General features: G+C 42.9%; 1 protein-coding gene and 1 pseudogene across 1 annotated transcript in view; one reads left to right on the plus strand and one right to left on the minus strand.

The window, feature by feature from the left end:
• Positions 1-26,488, minus strand: part of LOC124612930 (synaptic vesicular amine transporter) — a 796,314-nt gene that overhangs the window by 157,925 nt on the left and 611,901 nt on the right. The gene's annotated exons all lie outside the window — the stretch shown is intronic.
• LOC124559763 lies at positions 24,029-24,146 on the plus strand (annotated as a pseudogene).

Genomic DNA, 26,488 nt, shown 5'->3' on the forward strand with positions numbered 1-26,488 from the left:
GCTGATGCACGACTAGTTTACTTCCTTACTAATATCTATTGCATAATCCTCATGCGGTACATAATTGACGCATGAATAGTTCACCACTTTATTATTATCTATTGCATGCACCCCATGTTTTTCGTTTTCTATTCTACAAGTATTTTCAACCTATTAAAAACTCACAAGCATAAATTTTCATGAATATCTGTGTGAGGTTAGGAATCTGTATTGGGCTAGGATAAATTATTTTATATTTTTTAGTCCGTTTTAAAAACGTGTTATATTAGAATGTTTTTATTTAAATAATTATTTAACACTATTCACAATGAGTAGCTTTCGGAAGAAATTACAGATGTGCATATTGTGTTCTTCATCGTTACGTAGCTTGTATATGACAAGTGTAGATTCTGTAATGAGCAAGACAGGCACAGTCTGTGAGCGGCTTAAAGCTTGCAGAATGACGAATTATCGTCCAGCAGAAAGCTGTGTTTTCCAAATGTTGTGATGTATTATACAGCGGCAGAACTCGTTAATTTTATAAAACGGCATTAGACTGCCTTTTCGTCCTGTCTGGGTTATCCTTGCAGTAACAGGCTTTTAAGCTGTCTGCCACGCTGCAGATAAATGTTTCACGAGTGGTGTTCATTGATAACGTCAGTATAGCATTATGTTGTTTTCGGTAACAGCACTGTTGCGCTTTTAAGCGGAAATTAAATTAGCATTTGGCGATATAAATGAATGAAGCGGAATGCATGAAAGCACGGAGTTTCAGTGAGCGGCTTTATTTAATTTGTTCGTCCTATAACCACGTTAGCGATTTTTTTTTTGTAAAGTATCAAAATAACTATGTCTGCTCTGGCTCCTTGGCAGCCGAATGAATCTCTGTCACTACCTAACTGTCTATTTGAGTAGTTGGAGGAAGGGGGGGGGGGGATATACTTAGTGTATCTCTTTCACTTTTCGCCCTTTTTCCTGTTCCAGTCGCGAATGGTTTGCGAGAAAAAGCGGTACTCCTTCAGCCACGGATTGTACATTCTACAGATTCCACCAGTCAATCTCGGTCTCGTATCTACCTCTCCTACAGTTTATTTTTTTATATTGTAGTTTCACTTTAAATTGCATCCTCTGAATGAAAATTTCTTATAAAGCACAATGAAGTGCTTTATGTTAGCCTGATAGTCATACACAACACAGAAGTAAATTGCGGCTTGCCTCGGGAGCTCTGATGTGCTCTGTTTTAAAGATTAGGCATACACGAAGATCCACCTAATTCTGGAATCTGTAAATGCTACGTTATTTTTGAAGTCATGAGGAAATGTTGCGTAGAAAGGCTGTTTGCCTCTTTTCATGAACATTTAACTGTGGTAAAAAACGTGTATTGTACAAATTAAAAACACTATATCTGCTTCAAAATCTTGGTTTATGTACAACGACACTACACGCTCCATTGCATACCATCGTATTCAGAAAACCTCGTTTCGATGTGTTGAACGATTCAAAATAAAAACTAAACAAGATTTAGTTGGTTGGTTGGTTTGGAGAGAAGAGGACAAAACTACAGGGTTATCGGTCCCCAATAGCTGGTGATTCACTATAGATACAGTCTGTTAAGGGGATAAGTACAGATACACTACTGGCCATTAAAATTGCTACACCAAGAAGAAATGCAGATGAAAAACGGGTATTCATTGGACAAATATATTATACCAGAACTGACATGTGATTACATTTTCACGCAAATTGGGTGCATAGATCCAGAGAAATCAGTACCCAGAACAACCACCTCTGGCCGTAATACCGGCCTTGATACGCCTGGTCATTGAGTCAAACAGAGTTTGGATAGCGTGTACAGGTATAGTTGCCCATACAGCTTCAACACGATACCACAGTTCATCAAGAGTAGTGACTGGCGTATTGTGACGAGCTAGTTGTTCGGCCACCATTGACCAGACGTTTTCAATTGGTGAGTGATGTGGAGAATGTGCTGGCCAGGGAAGCAGTCGAACATTTTGTGTATCCAGAAATGCCTGTACAGGAACTGCAAGATGCGGTCCTGCATTATCCTGCTGAAATATAGGGTTTCGCAGGGATCGAATGAAAGGTAGAGCCACGGGTCGTAACACATCTGAAATGTAACGTCCACTGTTCAAAGTGCCGTCAATGCGAACAAGGGGTGACCGAGACGTGTAACCAATGGCACCCCATACCATCACGCTGGGTGATACGCCAGTATGGCGATGGCGGATACACGCTTCAAATGTGCATTTACCGCGATGTCGCCAAACAAGGATGCGACCATCATGATGCTGTAAACAGAACCTGGATTCATCCGAAAAAATGACGTTTTGGCATTCGTGCACCCAGGTTCGTCATTGAGTACACCATCGCTGGCACTCCTATCTGTGATGCAGCCATGGTCTCCGAGCTGATAGTCCATGCTGCTGTAAACGTCATCAAACTGTTCATGCAGATGGTTGTTGTCTTGCAAACGTCCCCACCTGTTGACTCAGGGATTGAGACATGGCTGCACGAGCGGTTACAGCCATGCGGATAAGATGCCTGTCATGTCGACTGCTAGTGATACGAGGCCGTTGGGATCCAGCACGGCGTTCCGTATTACCCTCCTGAACCTACCGATTCCATGTTCTGCTAACAGTCATTGGATATCGACCAACGCCAGCAGCAATGTCGCGACACGATAAACGGCAATCGCGACAGGCTACAATCCGATCTTTATAGAAGTCGGAAACGTGATGGCACGCATTTCTCCTCCTTACACGAGGCATCACAACAACGTTTCACCAAGCAACGCCGGTCAACTGCTTTTCGTGTGTGAGAAATCAGTTAGAAACTTTCCACATGTCAGCACGTTGTAGGTGTCGCCACCGGCGCCAACCTTGTGTGAATGCTCTGAAAAGCTAATCATTTGCATATCACAGCATCTTCTTCTTGTCTGTTAAATTTCGCGTCTGTTGCAGGTCATCTTCGTGGTGTAGCAATTTTAATGGCCAGTGGTGTATTATTATATATGATACCTTAATACGTATACACACCAGAGTGTTGGTTGCTTTTTTTCTCTCTGCGTCAAACAGTATTCCCGCAAACACATCACATAATTCACTACCTGCTGTTTCCTCCACAGTCGTAACAGCACCACTTATGTGGACTACTCTTGCAGTACAGACTAACCGTCTCGTGTCCACGCTTTAGCACTTCGACATCTGGCATGCTACCCAGGGGTAAATTAGCATTAAGTCGCTCGCTCCTGCCACATGTACTTGGAAGTACCGAACAAACTAAAAAAAGACTACTTCCGCTAGCTATAATTATTAGTGTATAAAAGAAGTAAATGGTGATGTAATGTTATTCTCTACGCTTTTCTCAGTCACAAATAAAAATATCTGCACTTATAACAGTTACATTCTGTACATGTGAAATGAGAATTGCTTTGTTAAATGTCTTACGTTAACCAAAGTAAACGGATGCAAGACAGCACACTGCTATTCACAGATGTTTGGAAGTATCTGCAAATACATTTACATTATTGGCCATTAAAATTACTACACCACTAAGATGACGTGCTACAGACGCCGAATTAACCGACAGGAAGAAGATGCTGTGATATGCAAATGATTACCTTTTCAGAGCATTCAAACAAGGTTGGCGCCGGTGGCGACACCTAAAACGTGCTGACATGAGGAAAGTTTCCAACCGATTTCTCATACACAAACAGCAGTCGACTGGCGTTGCTTGGTGAAACATTGTTGTGATGCCTCGTGTAAGGAGAAGAAATGCGTACCATCACGTTTCCGACTTTGATATAGGTCGGATTGTAGCCTATCGCGATTGCGGTTTATCGTACCGCGACATTGCTGTTCGCGGTGGTCGCGATGCAATGACTGTTAGCAGAATATGGAATCGGTGGGTCCAGGAGGGTAATATGGAACGCCGTGCTGGATCCCAACGGCTTCGTATCACTAGCAGTCGAGATGACAGGCAACTTATCCGCATGGCTGTAACGGGTCGTGCAGCCACGTCTCGATCCCTGAGTCAACAGATGGGGACGTTTACAAGACAACAACCATCTGCACGAACAGTTCGACGACGTTTGCAGCAGTATGGACTATCAGCTGGGAGGCCATGGCTGCGGTTACCGTTGACGCTGAATCACAGACAGGAGCGCCTGCGATGGTGCACTCAACGACGAACCTTGGTCCACGAATGGCAGAAAGTGATTTTTTCGGATGAATCCAGGTTCTGTATACAGCATCATGATGGTTGCATCCGTGTTTGGCGACATCGCAGTGAACGCACGTTGGAGGCGTGTACTCGTCATCGTCATACTAGCGTATCATCCGGCGTGATGATATGGTGTGCCATTGGTTACACGTCTCGGTCACCTCTTGTTCGTATTGACGGCACTTTGAACAGTGGACGTTACATTTCAGATGTGCTACGACCCGTGGCTCTACCCTTCATTCGATCCCTGCGAAACCCTACATTTCAGCAGGATAATGCACGACCGCATGTTGCAGGTCCTATACGGGCCTTTCTGGATACACAAAATGTTTGACTGCTTCCTGGCCAGTACATTCTCCAGATCACTCACCAATTGAAAACGTCTGGTGAATGGTGGACGAGCAACTGGCTCGTCACAAATACGCTAGTCACTACTCTTGATGAACTGTGGTATCATGTTGAAGCTGCATGGGCAGCTATGCCTGTACACGCCATCCAAGCTCTGTTTGACTCAATGCCCAGGCGTATCAAGGCCGTTATTACGGCCAGAGGTGTTTATTCTGGGTACTGATTTCTCGGAATCGATGCACCCAAATTGCGTGAAAATGTAATCACATGTCAGTTCTAGTATAATATATTTGTCCAATGAATACCCGATTATCATCTGCATTGCTTCTTGGTGTAGCAATTTTAATGACCATTAGAGTACATTTCTATAGGTACATTCATCGGGATATGTGGCTACTATCTACGAAATGATACGAATAGAGTTACTAGCAAACAAGTAACAAATTGAAAAGTAATGTATGATGTCACAGTTTTTCACACATTTCAGTGTTTGTGACGTCATATCTCCTGAAGTATGTGTAGCACCATGATAAAATTTTCTAACAAGGGAACCTCCCCATCGCACCCCCCTCAGATTTAGTTCTAAGTTGGCACAGTGGATAGACCTTGAAAAACTGAACACAGATCGATTGAGAAAACAGGAAGAAGTTGTGTGGAACTATGAAAAAATTAGTAGAATATACAAACTGAGTAGTCCATGCGAAGGTAGGCAACATGTGGTCTCGTGGTCAGCGAGAGCAGCTATGGAACGAGAGGTCCTAAGTTCAAGTCTTCCTTCGAGTGAAAATTTTAATTTTTTATTTTCAGTTTATATGACAAACTCTTACGGTTTCATCACTATTTTGGGAGTGATTATCACATCTACAAGAAAACCTAAATCGGGCAAGGTAGAAGAATCTTTTTACCCATTCGCTAAGTGTACAAGTTAGGTGGGTCGACAACATATTCCTGTCATGTGACGCACATGCCGTCACCAGTGTTGTGTAACATGTATCAGACGTGTTTTCCCGTGGAGGAATCGGTTGACCTATGACCTTGCGATCAAATGTTTTCGGTTCCCATTGGAGAGGCACGTCCTTTCGTCTACTAATCGCACGGTTTTGCGGTGCGGTCGCAAAACACAGACGCTAAATTTATTGCAGTGAACAGATACGTCAATGAACGAACGGACAGATCATAACTTTGCGAAAATAAAGCAAGTAAAATTTTCAGTCGAGGGAAGACTTGAACCAAGGACCTCTCGGGCTGCAGCTACTCACGCTAACCACGGGACCACGGCGATGCTGAGCTCGCACGTTCCTTGATGTTGCCTATCTTGCTTATGAACTACTCAGTTTGTATATTTTACTAATTTTTTTCGCGGTTCCACATAACTTCTTCCTGTTTTCTCGATTGATCTGTGTTCAGTTTTTCAAGGCCAATCCACTGTGCCGACTTATAACTAAATCTGAGGGGGGTGCGATGGGGAGGTTCCCTTGTAAGTGCATTTTGCAGCATATGTGGCTAAGGGAAATTTATTACAAATTGAATTAGTAGTTCAGAAATAATTGATTTTTAAAGTCATGCATGATGCGGCAGTTTTCCACGCATCTCATTGTTTATTATTTTATATCTCATGAACTATGATAGGTATGTGGTTCTTACGCCCACAGCGATTGTTGTCTGACAGTAAGGGATACCTGTGCCATGTTTGGTTGAAATCGATTCAGTGGTTTAGGAGGAGATGTGGAACATGCACACATACATACATACATTTTTGTAATATGTACGGTTATCCTCAGTTTTGGTCACGAAGACCTATGTTTAACGCCTGAAATATTGCTTCACGAAGATGATGATTATGATGACGCCGTATGATTGTGCCTATTATGCAGGTTCATCACTGCAATTTCAGCATACTTCAACCCTCCAGGTCCTTTTCTTCCATTCCACACCATTTCAATGCATTTACCACGATGTCACCACTTACTTGGTATCTGCTTCTTCCCCTGTTCCGTTCCCCACCAGCATTCCTTCTAGTCCATCGTCCACTATGCAGTCTCTTCTCATTCATTGTCCTACTTAATTTATTTTCCTTCTCTCAATTGTATCCATAATTTGCCGTTTCGCATTCATCCTAATTCATTATTTGATCTCTGCATTTTACACCTTCGTTCTTTACCAAATGCACACTTGAAAACAATATACGCATTTTACATCTATCCATCACCAAGTTTTGGCACCGTGCCAGTATTCCATGGAGAACTAATCTTTTAATTAATTATGTAGTGGACCACAGAAAATACTGCGCCTTCTGCAGAACATTTCTTTTGCTATAGTCATGTAGAGTTCGTTATCACATGTCGTGTTACCGGTTTATTGCATCAGAGGTACCTGAATTTATCAACTTGTTCCACTAACTCATAGAAAGTTTTCACTTTCATGGTTCAAATGGCTCTGAGCACTATGGGACTTAACTTCTGAGGTCATCAGTCCCCTAGAACTTAGAACAACTTATACCTAACTAAGCTGAGGACATCACACATATCCATGCCCGAGGCAGGATTCGAACCTGCGACCGTAGTGGTCGCGCGGTTCCAAACTGTAGCGCCTAGAACCGCTCGGTCACCCCCGCCGGTTTTCACTTTAATCTTCCTTTATTTCCTGTTGAAACCACTGCCTTAGTATTTCCGTAATTACGATAAAATTAACTTACCTTTAATGTGATTAGACTCTATCTCAGTTCATTAATTAAACGTGTTAAACACCATGTAGCTCTTTTTTTTTTAATTAGTGTGTGAACCACTCTTAGAATTAAATAACAAACGACTACAAAAATGAAACTTTGTGGTAAATGAAAACTGTGTGCTGTACTGTCCGCTGGGCCACAAACCAAGGTTCTTTTAAAATAGTAGGCTGTGCACAGCTGTTCCAGAGTACAAGTAGCCTCTTCGCTCTTTCTCAGTGGGTACACCAGTACACGCACAAGAGCGCAGCGACACCGTGGAGGTAAGGTACACCTCTGGGCTGGAAAACTTAATCTCTGGAGACAACTTAATCCCCGCGCAGGAGATCGCGTTTCCCCCAACCGTAAACAAAATTACAAGTTTTCCTGTAGTAGCTAACTCGATTTCGTTGCAAGGTTATTGATTCAGACAGCAAGCTGAGACTCCCTCGAATCTGACTGAAGAAATATTGTCCTCCATGTTTATTCAACACGGAGCGCAACTCGCCTCTAACTCCGGCATGTTTATTCGTTGTTTTTTATTTATTTGACAGTCGGACTCTTATTACTGTCAAGGGAAACTAAACCAAATTCTCGAGTAACTAAAAATGAATGTCACGACACTGTGTACATACAATAACATTAAATTCATATACAGCCGTCTGCGGTGGTCGTGCGGTTCTAGGCGGTCCAGTCCGGAGTCGCGCTGCTGCTACGGACGCAGGTTCGAATCCTGCCTCGGGCATGGATGTGCGTGATGTCCTTAGGTTAGTTAAGTTTAAGTAGGTCTAAGTTCTAGGGGCTGATGACCATAGCAGTTGAGTCCCTTAGTGCTCAGAGCCATTTTTGAAATTCATATACGTGTAAGAATATGACTACCACTGACATTAGAGCTCCACAAAAAATCACCGATTCATAATCTTCGAACTGTACTTTGAAATTGGACAAAATTTTCTTTGCAGTAGTTGCATATTATGATTTTCATTTTCTTCCTGATATTTCTTTCGTACACAACACCTTTCACAGTCGTTCATAGGAAGAGCTCAGAGAGAATAGCGAGTTTTTCACCTCTTTGTCTGCAAGAATATCATGGCGGTTAGTTCTTGAGTTTTGGTGACAACATGGAAGTAACGGCAGCTGAAAAGCACCTGCTTAGCAATACATTCTATAGAGTGAAAGATTGTTGGACAAAACAGACTAGAAGTTTGATCATCAATGTAACACATGTGAATAATAATAAAACATCTCTGTCGCTTCACAACACACTTTCAAACTGGATTTTTTTCGTGGTAATCCTTACAGTAAAGGTCTGCGATGGATAATGCTAACATATTATCCTCTTTATTCGTTCAATATGGCATTGTCTTGGGATTATGACTCAATTTTTTATGCAAGCAAATTTCAATACGCGGTACACAAAATTGAAATCAAACTTCGTTGTCATTGTCCTGATGTCAGTAAACGGTGTGTGTGTGGTGTGGCTAGTGATTGGTGTTGAGAATGGAATGAAAAGTGTAGAAAAGCATTTTAAAGTATGGAATAATTTCTTTGGAACAACTTATGAAGCCGGGCGGTGTGGCCGAGCGGTCCTAGGCGCTTCAGTCTGGAACCGCGCGACCGCTACGGTCGCAGGTTCGAATGCTGCCTCGGGCATGGATGTGTGTGATGTCCTTAGGTTAGTTAGGTTTAAGTTGTTCTAAGTTCTAGGGGATTGATGACCTCAGAAGTTAAGTCCCATAGTGCTCAGAGCCATTTGAACCAACTTATGAAGAAAACAATATTTTACACTAGGGATATAGTGAATGACGTTGTGCTGTTTTAAATAGCCTGGCCTTGTATTCGGGAGAATGGAGACTGTGGCTCCCCGTCCTAGGTTTCGTGTAGTTTTCCTAAATTACTCCACGCAAATAGCGGGATGGTTCCCTTTACAGGGCAACGGCCGGCAAGCTATCGTATCCCCGTCAAACTAGGTCTTAAATACGTAAATGCTTATATACACTGCCACAAAAAAAGATAGTAATTCCTCTACGGTCGCAGGTTCGAATGCTGTCTCGGGCATGGATGTGTGTGATGTCCTTAGGTTAGTTAGGTTCAAGTAGTTCTACGTCTAGAGGACTGATGAGCTCAGATGTTAAGTCCCATAGTGCTTAGAGCCATTTGAACTATAGTAATTCCTTCTAGAGGTTTCCAGTTCAGATTTATTGTTGGAATAGTTAATATGAAGTACATAAAATGACTACATTTACAGAGCAATAGTACAACCATTTCTGAGGTACCAGGTATTGACGCATGCTGAAACACACATATCAGTATGCAGCGTAGCCTCCATGAGTGGCAATGCAGTAGCTGACTCTGACATCCAAACGATTGTACAGATGGCGAAAATTGTCCTGTCCTGGGGCATGTTATGCCACGCCTGCTGGTCCTATTCACGTGCTTCTGTAAGGGTTGTTGGTTGACGAGTCGCAAGAGTGACTTCTCGTCACGTCGTGTCTCACATTTGCTCCATTGGAGATAAGTCTGGAGATCGCCCAGGCCAGGGAAGTTTCTGCAAGTCTCGCAGAGCATGTCACGGCCAGTGTGTGGGCGAGCATTGTCCTGTTGGAAAAACGCATCACTTTCTGTTGCGTCCTCGACAGTGGACGCAACCGCAGCTGGCGCGCTGAGGCAGTTTTGCACAGGCGCTAAGGGCAAAGCTTTGAAGTTCGTTGCCAACCACAAGGGCGGCCCCGTTAGCAACCGCCGCGAGAGGTAGCCGCGCGGTCTGAAACGTCTTATCACGGTCCGCGCGGCTCCCTCCGTCGGAAGTTCGAGTCCTCCCTCGGGCACGGGGGTGTGTGTTGTCTTTACTTAAGTTAGCTTAGGTTAGATTAAACAGTGCGTAAGCTTAGGGACCGATGACTTCAGCAGTTTGGTCCCGTAAGATCTTACCACAAATTTCCAAAACAATGGTTCAAATAGCTCTGAGCACTATGGGACTTAACATCTGTGGTCATCAGTCCCCTAGAACTCAGAACTACTTAAACCTAACTAACCTAAGGACATCACACACATCCATTCCCGAGGCAGGATTCGAACCTGCGACCGTAGCGGTCACGTGGTTCCAGACTGGAGCGCCTAGAACCGCACGGCCACCCCGACCTGCACAAATTTCCAAATTTTCCATTAGCAACCTCCGTGCCACCGCCAGTCAGATGAACTTCCTCGTTGTGATAAGCAACGGCCACAGGCAGCAGCGGGTGGTTCATATTGGGCGTTGGGGTACGACATTTCTAGCACAGAATTCCAGGGTTGCAGTTCGTCAGGTCGTAGCTACAGTTCGTGGAGGAGATCAGCCTGTGACACTTAGTCTACAAGTGGAGACGCCTGTAGCGTCGCACGGGGACGAGTGTTTACTATAGAGATTGGCAGAGTGGTGCCCACGACGGACATAGCCTTGTTGACATTGTATTCAGTAACGCACGCCTTGACAGACCACTTGCTTAGTTGTATCTATTCGCAAGCACATCCAGCGACCTGCTGTAGAACTTAAGTCTCGCAGCGCAGTAAAGTGTATATTTGTGTATCACTAATTGGACTGCTCTGCCACAGTTCGTCCATCCACCTCGGAGAACCTAAACCTAACAAGATGAGTGAGAGCCATTCTATAGCTATCCCACCCAACAGACAAGAATTCATTGATGAAACTGTAAACGATGTTTTTCAGAAAATCATTAAGTGGTTCTCTGCAAATGGGCTCTCATTAAACTTTGACAAAACACAGTATATACAGTTCCACACAGTAAATGGAATGACACCATTAATAAATATAGACTTCGATCAGAAATCGGTAGCTAAGGTAGAATATTCAAAATTTCTAGTTGTGCGCATTGATGAGGGGTTGAACTGGAAAAAACACTCTGAAGATCTGCTGAAACGTTTGAGTTCAGCTACTTATGCTGTTAGGGTCATTGCAAATTATGGCGATATACATCTCAGTAAATTAGCTTACCACGCTTATTTTCATTCTCTGCTTTCGTATGGAATCATATTCTGGGGTAACTCATAATCGAGTAAAAGAGTGTTCATTGCACAAAAGCGTGTTATCATATTAATTGCTGGAGCTCATCCTGTAGACACTTATTTAGGGAACTGGGGATCTTGACACGCACACGCACACACACACACACACACACACACACACACACACACACATATATATATATATATATATATATATATATATATATATATATATATATTCACTTACGAAACGCCCGGGTTCCCGGGTTCGATTCCCGGCGGGGTCAGGGATTTTCTCTGCCTCGTGATGGCTGGGTGTTGTGTGCTGTCCTTAGGTTAGTTAGGTTTAAGTAGTTCTAAGTTCTAGGGGACTGATGACCATAGATGTTAAGTCCCATAGTGCTCAGAGCCATTTGAACCATTTTTGAACCACTTACGAAATTTGTTATTAACAATCCGAACGAATTCAAAAGTAATAGCAGTGTACATGGCTGCAACACTAGGAGAAAGGATGATCTTCAGTACTCAAGGTTAAATCTAACTTTGGCTCAGAAGGGTGTAAATTATGCTACGACAAATGTCTTTGGTCACTTACCTAATAGCTTCAAAAGTCTGACAGATAGCCATATAGCATTTAAAAGGAAATTAAAAGAATTTCTGAATAGCAACTCCTTTACTCATTAGATGAACTTTTGGATATAGTAAGTTATAGTAAGTGGGTAATTTACCCACCCTCACAAAAAAAAAAATTAAAAATATTAAGTGTCATGTAATATTTTGTGTAATGTAATATCTTGGATAGACACCTTTTATTAACCTGACATTTTCCTCATCATTACGAAGTGTCGTATTCATGATCTATAGAACAAGTACTAATCTAATCTAATCTGCCTAGACGACGCATACACACAACCTTCCTATTGCAAGAAGGAGAAGGGAACGGGTCTGATAACATTCTGCACGTACCGACCGCTGGTTAGCGTCTCCTCTAGATATATCGAAGGTGGACAAGAGTTGTAGCTCATCACACTCCAGGCTTGCGGTGGGACCGTTGTGTCTGGGACGAATGCACTCTACGAGACAGCGCTCAGGTCTACACCGTCCGCGCAAACAACCACACTTGCGTGCAGGGAGAATCCGCTTTCATTGCCGAACACCACGGCGCGACATTCCACTTTCCAAGTAATCCTCTGACGACAGCAGTCGAGCCGTGTATGTCGATCCTGAGGCATGAGTGTAAGATGGGCTAGAGTCGTGCTGCCGGTAGTCCAGATGCTAATAACTGGTTCACAACAGTTCGTGTTGACACGTCTGGACTCACGAGCCCTCTTATCTGTGCTGTGATAGCTGTACGGTCTGTTATTGCTGCCCTTACAATACGACGGTCGTGGCGGGCATCGTGCTGCGTATGCATCCAGAACCTCGTCTGCGGGGGTGAGAATGTCCACGCGACCGTTGATACCACCGTCCAAATTCTGTGCAAGTTCTCCGAAAGGACCATTCCGCCACTCGGAAAGCAACCGCTTTCAAACTCGCTCAGTTGTCTGCAGGAAGCACGAGTGCTTCTCCGTGGCGTGGTTGCCTGCTCGCTTCACACGTCTAGACCACACTGAGCCTTCTGGCTGTGAGCATTCCCTGTTGCAGGGTGGACACAGATGGCGCTCTGATACATTTTCCACCCATTAGCAGTACATTTACTATCCCCCAGGTGGCATGTGCTATCATCAGATCAACATTGACTACGTCTTTCCAGATGTATCAATTTTTTCCGGCAGAGTACGTGAATTACTCTTTCTGCTCTTATGGCGTCTAGAATTATTTTAAAAGTGATCCTTTAGAGAATAAAACTGCTGCTATCAAAGAAAAAATTACGGTACTAGCAGCCGGTTATGACCAGTGATGTAGTAAGAAGGCATGAGAGACCTAAACAACATGGCGACTATAGTGTCATATACCTGGCCATATTTTGAAACACAAGTAAAACAGTGAGCACAGCAGTAACGGATACCAAGAAAAAGAAATTGTAGCAAAGAAATCTAAGTTAGTATCAAAAAATACACTTTAGCTACTAGCTCAAGTGGAGACTGCGGTATGCAGTTACCTATATCATTTTGCGTATATTGCGAGTAAATCGAAATGGTTATCACAAGAAAAACTTTTAACTATTTATTGGAAAGAAAACGAATCGAATATGGCAAAATTTGATAAAAATAATTCTACAGCTATATTGCTGTGCAGTCCAATTGAAACGAGACGGACGGAAAAAAAGTAAGTAAACTGTTTATTATTTCAAAAGTAACTGCCACAACTGTTAATACATATATCTCATTGTGAGGCAAAGCGATCAATACCTTAATGGAAAAATGTCTGCGGTTGATTACGGAACCATGATTGTACTCAGGCAAGCACCTCTTCGTCCGATGTAAATCGGCCGCCACGAATATCTTTCTTCAGGGCTCCAAAAACGTGGAAACCGTTTGGGGAGAGATTGGGTCTCTATGGAATACGTGTAAGGCCTACACAGTGAAACGTCTGCAGCTTACTCGAAACAACCTTGGGAACATGTGGGCGTCCCATTAAACAGTTTGGTACATGTTCCACGTTTGCCGAATTTCTTACTGTATCTCAAAATAAAAACAAATCTAAAATTTTAGTACAGATAAAGGAATAAGTATAAATAATCATGTTGATAACAGATCTTCTCTCACTTTCTCAGTCAGTAGATTTAGAACAGCATGGAGCCATTTTGTTGTGTACTGAGAAACGGCTGAAGACGCTGACCTCCAGAATTTCTGCAGAAATGGGAGCACTTTTTTTACATGCACGTATTTCGCGGAGGATAAAGGCTTTTGTTGACGCTAAAGGTGCCCTACACTGATTCAGATGGTTGTTGACACTATTTGATCCAACCAGTTAACCATGCTCGCACGTCATTACTGAACTATGTTGCGGCTCATGTTATATAAACAAAGGTTTTTGCAAATAGCTGAGGCAAGTAACTCCTTGAAGGGTGCAGTACCTGATGGTAAGCTGTTCCATCAGACGTGGCTTCAGAAGTACAGGACATAGAGATAAATACGAACTATTCTAGTCCAAATTTTCATGGAAATTCTTTGTTGTGAGATTTTACAAGAATCGCTTATGCATCAAAGCCCGAGATGTGGATATTCTGACTCTTACAGTAATCGACATTTGTGAAGTAGGCCTTAGCTGTAAATAGCACGTTTATGTGAAGACAGCAGCATAAGCACTTTGATGAAGAATCCACACTACAGATTTCAAACGAGATACATTTACGATGGCGCAGAGTAAGTGGCATCTGCTTTGTTACTGGATAGCCATCACTGAAATAATGAGAGAAAGCGCTAGGTTGCGACTACTGTCCGGTACACCATTGACATATAGCTCAGTTATTTTAGATTACATGAAGAAGAGTGATATACAATATAAACAAGATCCAAGAGGGTGTTATGAGAAAGGGAGACCAGTAGAGAAGTGCTCGGATTAGAAGGGAAGTAAGACAGGAATGCAATGTTTCTGCCCTACTATTCAAACTGCACACCGAAGAAGCAATGACGGAAACACAAGCTTTATTAGAGGTATTAAAATTCAGGATGAACTGATGCCAATTAGATCTTTGAAAGTGAGGAAGGATTACCGAATCTGTTGAATGGAATGAACAGCCTGATCACCACAGAATATAAATTTAGTGTACACCAGAGGATGGCGGCAGTAATGAGAAGTAGCAGAAATGGCTAGCCATAACATTGGCATCGAAATTGCGGACGACATATAGACGAATGAATACTGTTACCTTGGAACCAAAATAAATCATAACGGACAAAGCAAGAAGAATATACACAATAAGCAGATTAGTACAGGCAAAAGAGGCGTTCATTGCTAAAACAACTCTATTAGTGTTAGACATAGACCTTAACTTGAGGAAGAAATTTCTGACAATGCACTCGTACGTCTAGAGCACAGCATTGCATGGAGGTGAATCATAGACAGTGAGAAAACTCGGAAAGTAGGCGATTAAAGGGTCTGAAATGTGGGATTACAGAACGGTGCATAAAATTTGGTGGACTGTTATGATATGAAATGAGGTGGTACACTGCGTAACTAGCGAAGGGAGGAGAATCCGAAATACACTGAGTAGAAGAACAGGACATGTGTTAAAACATCGGGAATAATTTCCGTGGTACTAGAGGGACACGTAAGAACTGTGGAGGAAGACAGAGACTGGAATGTATTCAGCAAATAATAGAGTTCGTTGAGTGCATATAATCATATCCACTATAACGATACTGCTCTGTGTAGCCAATGTATGCCACCTTTTATTTTTGTTTTACTTTATTTTATGATGTTAGGTATTAGAGATACAGTTCTTAAAAATTTGAGATACCTGTGTCAGGCCACAGAGTTACAATATATGAGTACGCTGGCTTTGTTATCAGCATGAAGATATAAGAGGAATTGTCAAGACATCACAAGCTTGAAGCTGAAGTCATGTCAGTTGCCCCAAACATTAAGCTCTGATGGAAGAATTTTCTCAAAAATGCCAGCTTGTGTCATTTACTGGTGTGCTAATCGTTCTGATCATGGTCTAAAGTGCAAAGGAATCATATTTCATTCGTATTTGGACTATTTAAAGAGATATTTTATTTTGAATGCGTGAATTGTGGTTGCGTTGTTTACTTTCACTTTCATGATCATATCAGTCCAACTCGAAGAGCTCTGTGGGTGAACGCTGTGAGGGGCAAAGACTGTAAATCGACCAAACACAGAAAAATATATTCTCAGCCTTTTCGGGAACATGAAACAAATACGCATGCTAGGCTGGAAAAACGTCTGAAAATGTCTTCCTCACTCTGTGTTATTCACGAAAGCAGTGTAATATTTACCATTTAAAATGGCAGTTGCTTGCATACGATCTTAAACAGTAGTCTGCTAGTGTTTCGAAGCATCTAACATGGCAGCACCGGCTTCAGAGCAGCGCACTTCGTAAATCCGTAGCGCTATCTCCCATTATTATACCTTCATGGTTATGATAGCTTGTAAAGAAGTCGAGAATGAACTATTGATAGACTGTGACGGAATGTTCTCGCCGCTTTGTGTGCCGGTGCGCTGCTATTCGTAAATTGCTGAAAATAACGTGCGAAAGAAGATCGGTGGGAGGATAGGATCTGACGACGGAAAAAAATATGAACGTTGACGTGCAACTGAATATGTAAGGACAATGAAAGAGAATCCTGTACTTGCCGTTGAAACAATGTATGAACGTCATTAATATGAACAGTACGAGGAATGCCAGTGACTGAATAAATTCTAGAACTGGACCGTAGCAACAAGCGTCAGCCTGGGAAATATACATGATGGGAAGTACCGCCATCTTCGCGCCAAAGTCACCGATTTTGTTTATTTATATTTAATAATTAAAGTCATTTATGACAACATGAATACTAGGAGGAGCCTCTCGATGTTTAAAACTATTTATCATAATTTTGTCTCGTTAAAATTCACACCCGTTCATTGACAAATGCATACCTTAGTAAGTACGAACTTGATCGGAAACCCACGATCTGTGAGGAAACTACTAAGAGATACGGACTGCGTGCCAAAGTTGGCAGTCGGCGTTAAGAGCTCTTCCTGTCTTGTTCGATGGTAGCCATGCTCTCGGTTACGAAGAGTTTGTGACATGAGTGTTTCGTTATTGATCTAATAGGAATGAAAGTGATATAACGGCATTCTGAATGATAATTTCGAGTAAATAGATACCCCAAAGTTGATCGACAGCAATTTCAGATAATTAGCTTCCACCGATAGAGACATCCAATGCGACAATGAAGAATCTGCACGGGACGACATTTACGAGAGCTGCACCGCGCACAGGTAGGAGGAAATCCGACGACACGACCCAAGGCGGATCAAGGAAGGTCCGATATACACTCGCAAATTCCGGGTGGAAATGCTGACCAGTTATACTGTACGTCACATATACCACCCTCTACGGACTCGCGGCTAAGCTGAGTAATAACAGTATCAGTTTATAAGCGAGGGTATCTTGCAAAGTTTACTTGACACAGCATACAAACTTTGGCCAAAATGTTTTAAAAATGTTCAAATGTGTATGAAATCTTATGGGACTTAACTGATAAGGTCTTTAGTCACTAAGCTTACACACTACTTAACCTAAATTATCCTAAGGACAAACACACACACTCATGCCCGAGGGAGGACTCGAACCTCCGCCGGGACTAGCTGCACAGTCCATGACTGCTGCGCCCTAGACTGCTCAGCTAATCCCGCGCGGTAAAATCTTTTATCAATGGAAGGTCCGCAGCTCGTGGTCGTGCGGTAGCGTTCTCCCTTCCCACGCCCGGGTTCCCGGGTTCGATTCCCGGCGGGGTCAGGGATTTTCTCTGCCTCGTGATGACTCGGTGTTGTGTGCTGTCCTTAGGTTAGTTAGGTTTAAGTAGTTCTAAGTTTTTGGGGACTGATGACCATAGACGTTAAGTCCCATAGTGCTCAGAGCCATTTGAACCATATGAATCAATGGAAGAACAGTTAGGATTTAGAAAGACACAATCAACAACTGATGCAGATTTTATTTTACAACAGATTATCGAGGAGCATAGGGTGTTTAATAAAAAAACACCTACTGCTTTTATACATGTTTAAGAGGGTTCTGATGATGTGGTTAGAGAAAAGTTACGGAGAATAATGGAGCACAAAGCTTATATCACTTTCAAAAGTCTGTGTAAAGTAATCTCAGTTATAGAAGGCATGTATACAGAACAGACACAAATGAATAGAAGGATGAGACAAGACTGTAATTTGTCCCCTCCGCTGTTCAGTACTTACATTTACTGTGCAGTCCACAGATGGAATTCTAGGATAAACACTAGGGTACAACTATCCGATTCGGTAAAGCTAAAATCACTTCTATGAGCTGATGATCGTACAGTGATTTTATCAGGAGGAAATGCTATACAAAAAGAACTTTATGAACCAAATAAAATGAACAGAATGTATCATGGAAATATCTACCATAGTCTGATGGAATTATTTGTTTGGTTGACACTTCACCTAGTAGAACTCTTTCTCTCTTGACAAAGCACTCAACGTCTCGCCCTAACTATTTGCCGCCGGCCGCGGTGGTCTAGCGGTTCTAGGCGCGTAGTCCGGAACCACGCGGCTGCTGCGGTCGCAGGTTCGAATCCTGCCTCGAGCATGGATGTGTGTGATGTCCTTAGGTTAGTTAGGTTTAAGTAGTTCTAAGTTCTAGGGGACTGATGACCACAGATGTTAAGTCCCATAGTGCTCAGAGACATTTTAACTATTTGCCGTTGTCAAATTGCCACAATACATGGACAGTTCACTTCTGTTACCTGACTGATGCTACGTATGAAACGTGCGTATTTCGTTACCAGCGTTGTGTGTATGTGTGTGTGTGTGTGTGTGTGTGTGTGTGTGTGTGTGTGTGTGTGTGTGAGCCGGCCGTTGTGGCCTAGCGGTTATAGGCGCTTCAGTCCGGAACCGCGCTGCTGTTACGGTCGCAGGTTCGAATCCTGCCTCGGGCATTTATGTGTGTGATGTCCTTAGGTTAGTTAGGTTTAAGTAGTTCTAAGTCTAGGGGACTGATGACTTTAAGATGTTCAGTCCCATACTGCTGAGAGCCATTTGAGTTTGTGTGTGTGTGGGGGGGGGGGGGGGGGGAGAGAGAGAATATGTGTGTGTTTGGTTTATCTATCACGTCTGATGGAATGCGAAATAAAAAGGGAAGTCCCAGGATCCAAATATATCGAGAAAGAAAGTCGGACAAGGAATTGCGTTTAAAGGACAGTAGTGACAAGTCTCATGCAATGTCCGGGAATATTTTGTGGGGAAGGAAGAAAGTAAGGTTCCGGTTTCCGGAGTACTCGGGCGAACCGCTGCCGCTGTTAAGTGTAGTGAAACGACCGTACTTCGTATTGGTAAAGAAAACTACCTGAAGGGAGGAACTGAAGCAGGATCCTCTTGCCTTCAAATGCAAGACAAGAAGAGAAGCATTCAGAAAGGCGTAATAAATCCGGATCTTTTTATCCAAGACGCTACTCTGCGTCACATATACAATTATCATCATCTGCGAGATCAACTTAAATCAGATAAAATTCTCACCATATTGCTTGAATCCTAACTTTTTGAAGGCAACAATTTATCGTTGTGACAGGTTCTACAGAGTCTGGGTTTTAAATAAAAAATATTTCAGGCCGTAAAATGTCGATGGAACGAGCAGACATGTTGTCGCATATTTCTGCTTGAAGCAAAAGATATTAATTTCGAGGACATTATTTGGTCGACGAAACATGGGGGCTGTTAGGCATACTGCTACGAAAGACTGGAGTGATGACAAAGGAGAAGGTATGGTACTACCAGCTGCAGAGGTGGTAGAATTATTCTTTTACATACTGGCACCTACTATGGCCTTATTGCATTGTTAACCGCTTTTCAATTCAAACAAAAAGTCAGAGTACCATGAAGATATTATTCATAAAACATTTTTAATTGGTTCGAAAATACTTTGTTACCAAGCTTAGAAACTCCATCAGTAGCTATTCTTGACAGTACTTCATACCATTCAGCTGTAAAGGAAATGGCTCCATCTCCGTCCTCTCGAGAGGAAGATATTATTCAGAGTTCACGACAACGCGAAACTGCTGTGGATGATACACTGCACTGAAAAAAGTAGAGTTATTTGAACCTGTGTCACTGCACAGGCCACAATTCCCGACATACGTTATCGACGGAGTAGCCTATAAATACGTACATAGAGTCATAAGACCACGCCTTATCAACGCTACTATAACACAGTTGAACTTACTCGGGCGCAAGTGAAAAGTTTTGTTCCTAGCGAATGTAAAACTTTTACTGTGAGTAATGTCCGGAAACTATTTGTGGCATGGAAAACGTCACCGAAATGAACTGGAGGGCTGTTGTGATGCAAACAAAACGAGTAACTGGCGATGTGTGGAACAATGACGGTCTTCTCGAAGATAGTGTTAAGGAAATTATTATTGCTTTCAACTGCTCATCCACGTCAAAAAGTTCCCATACTTTGAACTGAGTGATGTGTACCCTCTTTCGGGCAACGCAGCTGCCTGCAGCTAAACGTTGAAGGTATGTGCACAAAAACCGATTACTTGCTTTTAATCAGTATGCTTTGTTTCTACGTGCTGTACTCGTGTCGCCTGTAACCTGTAACTGGGTGTCAACCAGGACTGCCCATCGTTTGATAACGCATCAGTTCCAGATAACCAATGAAAGGAAGAAATAACTGTTTAATTTTTTAGCTGTAAGTGGCATATTTCTGTGTTGAGTTTGCTGGTAGAGGTTTGCTTTTAATCGCCGTGAACAAAGCGAGCGTAATTAGTACTCGTAGTTCTGCCGCAAGTTGTTGAGCACCGATTTCTCGCATACATTGCACATTACCAGGTTGTGGTTAGGTTAGAACATGGGTTTAAATTCGAGGCTACAAAACGCATCGTCTGCCGCAGTTCAGTCATTGGTCACCTAGAATCTACTGTTGACAGAGCATCTTGCGTTCCCGTCATACCTCACTGCAGCTGCTCCAACGGTGTTCCGCGTTACAGCACTTTGTAAGCGACCCTCCATGTTTGTGTGTCGCCTATAACTGAGTGGCAATGCAGCAATGCTGTACTGCTGAGTGATAGCCGTCAACTAACAAATAATTTTAATCTGATTACAGTAAATCTGCCAGTGGCATTTTGTGGAAGATATTTAGTAAGAAATTAGATAGCACATAATGTAAAGCAACTGAACAAATGAAATATTTTAATTATCTTATGTATAAAATATCAAATGAATACCAAGATGATATGCATATTGAGATGAATAGATCTGGTAGTATCTGTGGAACAATTAATAAAAGGTAACAGCACTAAATACGAAAAGAAAAAAAATCGGACTGCCAGCCCTACTGTATGTTAGTGAATCGTGAGTGCTGAATAAAAGACGAGAGAAACAAATAGAAGGAATACAAATGAGATTTATTAAAGTGGTGAATGAATTTAAAAAAAAGAGATAAAATACAAAATGAAGATATTTGAAAGGAGTTGAAAATCTAGAGTGTGAGAAAAAGTTGGATAAAAGAAGGAATGAAATATACAGAGGATGAACTCAGCGAGACTACCACGTCAGATAAAAACCTTTACGTCAAAATGGAAAAGAGATTCTGGCAGACTTAGAAACAGGTGGGGATAGTAACAGGTCACAATTGACCTAATATGGAAAGAACGTAAAAAGAAGGAGACGAAGAAGATAGGCCGCGTGTCCACGTTGCGCAGATCGTGAAACTGAGGTGCCACAATATTGAAGTTTCGGTGACAAAAACAAGAGGATAGGAGTTGGAACATTACCTGAAACAGATCCGTAAAGAGTCTCAAAGCATAATTTTTCAGTTCAAGAGCTCATCGCCGTTGTCGTCGCGGAATATAGGAATAAACCCACGAGATAAAGTGCAGCCAACGCAAAGAATTTTTTGACAGATTTATGGGCGATGTTTGTACTTGTAGCTTTCTGTTTTCAGATAAAAAGGCGTTCCATTTCCAATAACACAGTAGAAAGTGCCAACACTGTTGGTTTTGAAATTAATAAAAAATCCATTTATCTACCCAACTGCATTAATTAATTGTTGCTACTTAAACCTACCAGTATTACTGATTCCGACAGGACAATGATTTACTCTGTCAGATTGGCTATGAATTTTATTTAGAGCATAAAAGTGAGTTTGATAATGTTTAAAAGCAATTTCACCAATAATACAGATTGCCAGAAGCTTATCAGTAAAGTCAGATTGAATGAAAGCTGTATTTAAAAATGACCTGGTGTTTCAAACATGTGCCAAAATGCTTCTGAGAAATTACAGTAATAGTATTTAATGGTCACTATTATTACGAACTACACCAACAAAGCTCACTACAGTTTTTCTGATAGTTTTTGTATCGTACCCACATACAAACTCTCATACAGTGCAAATCATAAATATGTCCTGTAGCGATTTTACAAGTGATAAATATTTCCAAATTTGAAATTAAACTTTCACTCCAACACAATACGAAGCGCGCGCTAGCCTATCACAATCAGTGACATGTCCTTATCGTCTGAGAATTCCACAGGTTCTCTATTCAAAACTGGCACCTGACTGAAGTGTGTTTGCATGTTACTGCTTATTTTTTGTACAAGTTATTTGTTTCTGCTAAGTCAGTGCTTTCTTTTATGTCAATAAAACGAGCTCGGGCCACCCTTCGTATACACGGTCAATTGTACCATTAAAATTAGGTCGAACACCCCCGATTTGTTACATCATGATCTCGAATAATTCATAGCCCGCGTTGTCTTTAGTTCTCACAGGTAAGCAATGAATTATAAAGCTTAATAAAGGCTTGAAAGCAGAACAACTAATTGCCAGTTGGATACGGTTCATTTGCAGCCTTCACCAGTGCATCTTGTTCAAGCGCATAACTCATAGGACGAATTAAAAAATTTATACACTTGATAGGGGAAATGGCTTACGGAAATACAGTTGCCTGCCTACTGCTATAGACATGCTACGGCATCGTCTATCTTTTTCCTAGTGTGCATCTAGCTTATCTACAATAGCACTTAATATTTTTCTGGTTTTCAATTTGAGAATGCTTTATCTATCAATCGGTTTATATCGTGAATATTTTTGGTCTTTAATTTGCGATTTAAAAGTTAACATCATTATACCACAATGAGGTGACAAAAGTCATGGGATATTTCGTAATATCGTGTCGGGCCTTCTTCTGCCCGATGTAGTGCAGCGACTCGATGTGACATGGGCCCAACAAGTCATTGGAAGTCCCCTGATGAAATATTGAGCCATGCTGTTTCTATAGCCGTCCGTAACTGTGAACGTGTTGCCGGTGCAGGATTCAGTCCACGAACTGACCTCTGACCTCTCAATTATGTCCCACAAATGTTCGATGCGATTCCTATCGGGCGATTTGGTGGCCAAAACATTCTCTCGAACTGTCTAGAATGCTCTTCAAACCAATCGGGAAGAATTGTTACCCGGTGACGTGACGCATCTTTGTTTGGGAAGCCGGCCGAAGTGGCCGTGCGGTTAAAGGCGCTGCAGTCTGGAACCGCAAGACCGCTACGGTCGCAGGTTCGAATCCTGCCTCGGGCATGGATGTTTGTGATGTCCTCAGGTTAGTTAGGTTTAACTAGTTCTAAGTTCTAGGGGACTAATGACCTCAGCAGTTGAGTCCCATAGTGCTCAGAGCCATTTGAACCATTTTTTTTGTTTGGGAACATGAAGTCAATGAATGGCTGCAAATAGTCTCCAGGTAGCCTAACATGACCATTTCCCTTCAATAATCGGTTCAGTTGCACCAGAGGACCCAGCCCATTCCACGTAAACACAGCCCAAACAATTATGGAACCAACACCATGTTGACAACTTGGGTACGTGACTTCCTGGGGTCTGGATCCATGACTTCGTGGGATCTGCGTCACACATGAACCCTATCATCAGTTCTTACCTGCTGAAATCGGTTATTATCTGACCATGCCACAGTTTTCCGATCATCTAGGTTCCAACCGACATGGTCACGAGCCCAGGAGAGGCCGTGCAAGCGATGTCGTGCTGCTAGCAAAGGCACTCGCGTTAGTTATCTGATGAAATGGCCCAATACCGCCAAATTTCACTGCACCATCCTAAAGGACAGCAACGGCCTTGCCGCAGTGGATACACCGGTACCCGTGAGATCACCGAAGTTAAGCACTGTCGGGCGTGACCGGCACTGGGATGGGTGACCGTCTGGGCCGCCATGCGCTGTTGCCATTTTTCGGCGTGCACTCAGCCTCGTGATGCCAATTGATAAGCTACTCGACCAAAGAGTAGAGACTCCGGTCACAGATAACCATTATAACGACCGGGAGAGCGGTGTGCTGACCACACGCCCCTCCTATCTGCATCCTCAGCTGAGGATGATACGGCGGTCGGATGGTCCCGATGGGCCAGTTGTGGCCTGACGACGGAATGCTGCTATCCTAAGGGACACGTTCGTCATACGCCCCACAATGATTTCTGCGGTTATTTCACGCAGTATTTCTTGTCTGTTAGCACTGACAACTCTGTAGCGAGCCAGTGGGTGTGTTGGACCTTCCATCGAGCTACGGACCCCCTTGAAGATGTCTCCCGCAGTCGGAGACGAAACGTTGGTAATCGACACAGAATTCATCAACCGACCACGGCATAACAGCCCGGATAATTATAATGGACATGACATTTCCGGCCGTGAAAGTCTACATTTTAGTACTGACAACTCTACACAAACGCCGCTGCTCTCGCTTGTTAAGTGAAGGTCTTCCACCACCTGCGTTGCCTGTAGTGAGAGGTAATGCCTGAAATGTGATATTCTCGGCACAATCTTGACACTGTGGATCTCGGAAAACGTATTCCCTAACATTTCCCGAAATGGGCTGTCCTAGGCGTATAGTTCCAGCTACCATTCCGCGTTCAAAGTTTGTTAACTCCCTTCATGCGGCCATAATCACATCGGACATCTTTTCACATGAATTACCTGAGTACATACGACACCTCCGCCAGTGCACTGCCCCTTTATACATTCACGCGATACTGTCGCTATTTGTATAAGTGCATATCGCTATCTCGTGACTTTAATCACCTCGCTGTATTACGTAGTGAATCGTAGCCTACAGCTACGACAATCAGAGCACCGACATGTTCACATTTTCTAGTTTTTTCTATTGCCCCCTTTTTCTTCCTTTTCAAACAGATTATCTCATGGATAACATCGGAAGTTCACTGAGGCTTTTTGCGGATGATGCTGTAGTACATCGAGAGGCTGTAACAATGGAAAATTGTACTGAAATGCAGGAGGATCTGCAACGAATTGACGCATGGTGTAAGGAATGGCAATTGAATCTCAATGCAGACAAGTGTAATGTGCTGCGAATACATAGAAAGAAAGATCCTTTATCATTTAGCTACAATATAGCAGGTCAGCAACTGGAAGCAGTTAATTCCATAAATCATCTGGGAGTAGGCATTTGGAGTGATTTAAAATGGAATGATTATATAAAGTTGATCGTTGGTAAAGCAGATGCCAGACTGAGATTCACTGGAAGACTCCTAAGGAAATGCAACCCGAAAACAAAGGAAGTAGGTTACAGTACACTTGTTCGCCCACTGCTTGGATACTGCTCACCAGTGTGGGATCCGTACCAGTAGGGTTGGTAGAAGAGATAGAGAAGATGCAACGGAGAGCAGCGCGCTTCGTTACAGGATCATTTAGTAATCGTGAAAGCGTTACGGAGATGACAGATAAACTCCAGTCGAAGACTCTGTAAGAGAGACGCCCAGCAGTTCGGTATGGGCATTTGTTGAAGTTTGGAGAACATACCTTCACCGAGGAGTCAAGCAGTATATTTCTCCCTCCTACGTATGTCTCGCGAAGAGACCATGAGGATAAAATCAGAGAGATTGGAGCCCACTCAGTGGCATACCGACAATCTTTCTTTCCACGAACAATACGAAACTGGAATAGACGGGAGAACCGACAGAGGTACTCAAGGTACCCTCCACCACACACCGTCAGTTGGCTTGCGGGGTATGGATGTAAATGTAAATGTAGATCTAATGATGACTTGTCAATAATTCGAAACTGATAATAACACCATTTATGTGAGATTTTGCTGAAATACATAACTTTTTTTCTGAAACGTCATGTCTCTTGAGAAAATACGATCATCTGTACGCCATTTACGTTCTTGTCTGTGATGTCTTCATACACCCTGTAAACTTAACGTAGAAGACATGGGTTTGTACTCGCCCAGCCGCGCCACAAACTGTAGGCAAAGGACAGCCCCTACCCCTAACCACTGTAGGAAACCGCTCATTCACTGCTCCTGCGTCCACACAGCAAGAGGGGACGGAGCTGCTCGTGCTGTGCGGGTGTCGGCGGAGCCAGGGGCGTGCTAACACGTCATTACGGCCGGGCCCTGCAATATCGCGGCAATTACGGCCTCCAGCGCTGGAGCGGCAATCCCGGGTCTCGCCGCCGTTAATCGACTGCCTGCCTGCTACTTTTGTCGGCTCGCGATAAACCAATTTTGGGGGACAGTGTCGCTGCTTTCAAAAGCAGCCGCCTGTGCACACAA

This window comes from Schistocerca americana, chromosome 1 (assembly GCF_021461395.2).
Source record: "Schistocerca americana isolate TAMUIC-IGC-003095 chromosome 1, iqSchAmer2.1, whole genome shotgun sequence".
Classification (NCBI taxonomy): Eukaryota; Metazoa; Arthropoda; class Insecta; order Orthoptera; family Acrididae; genus Schistocerca; species Schistocerca americana.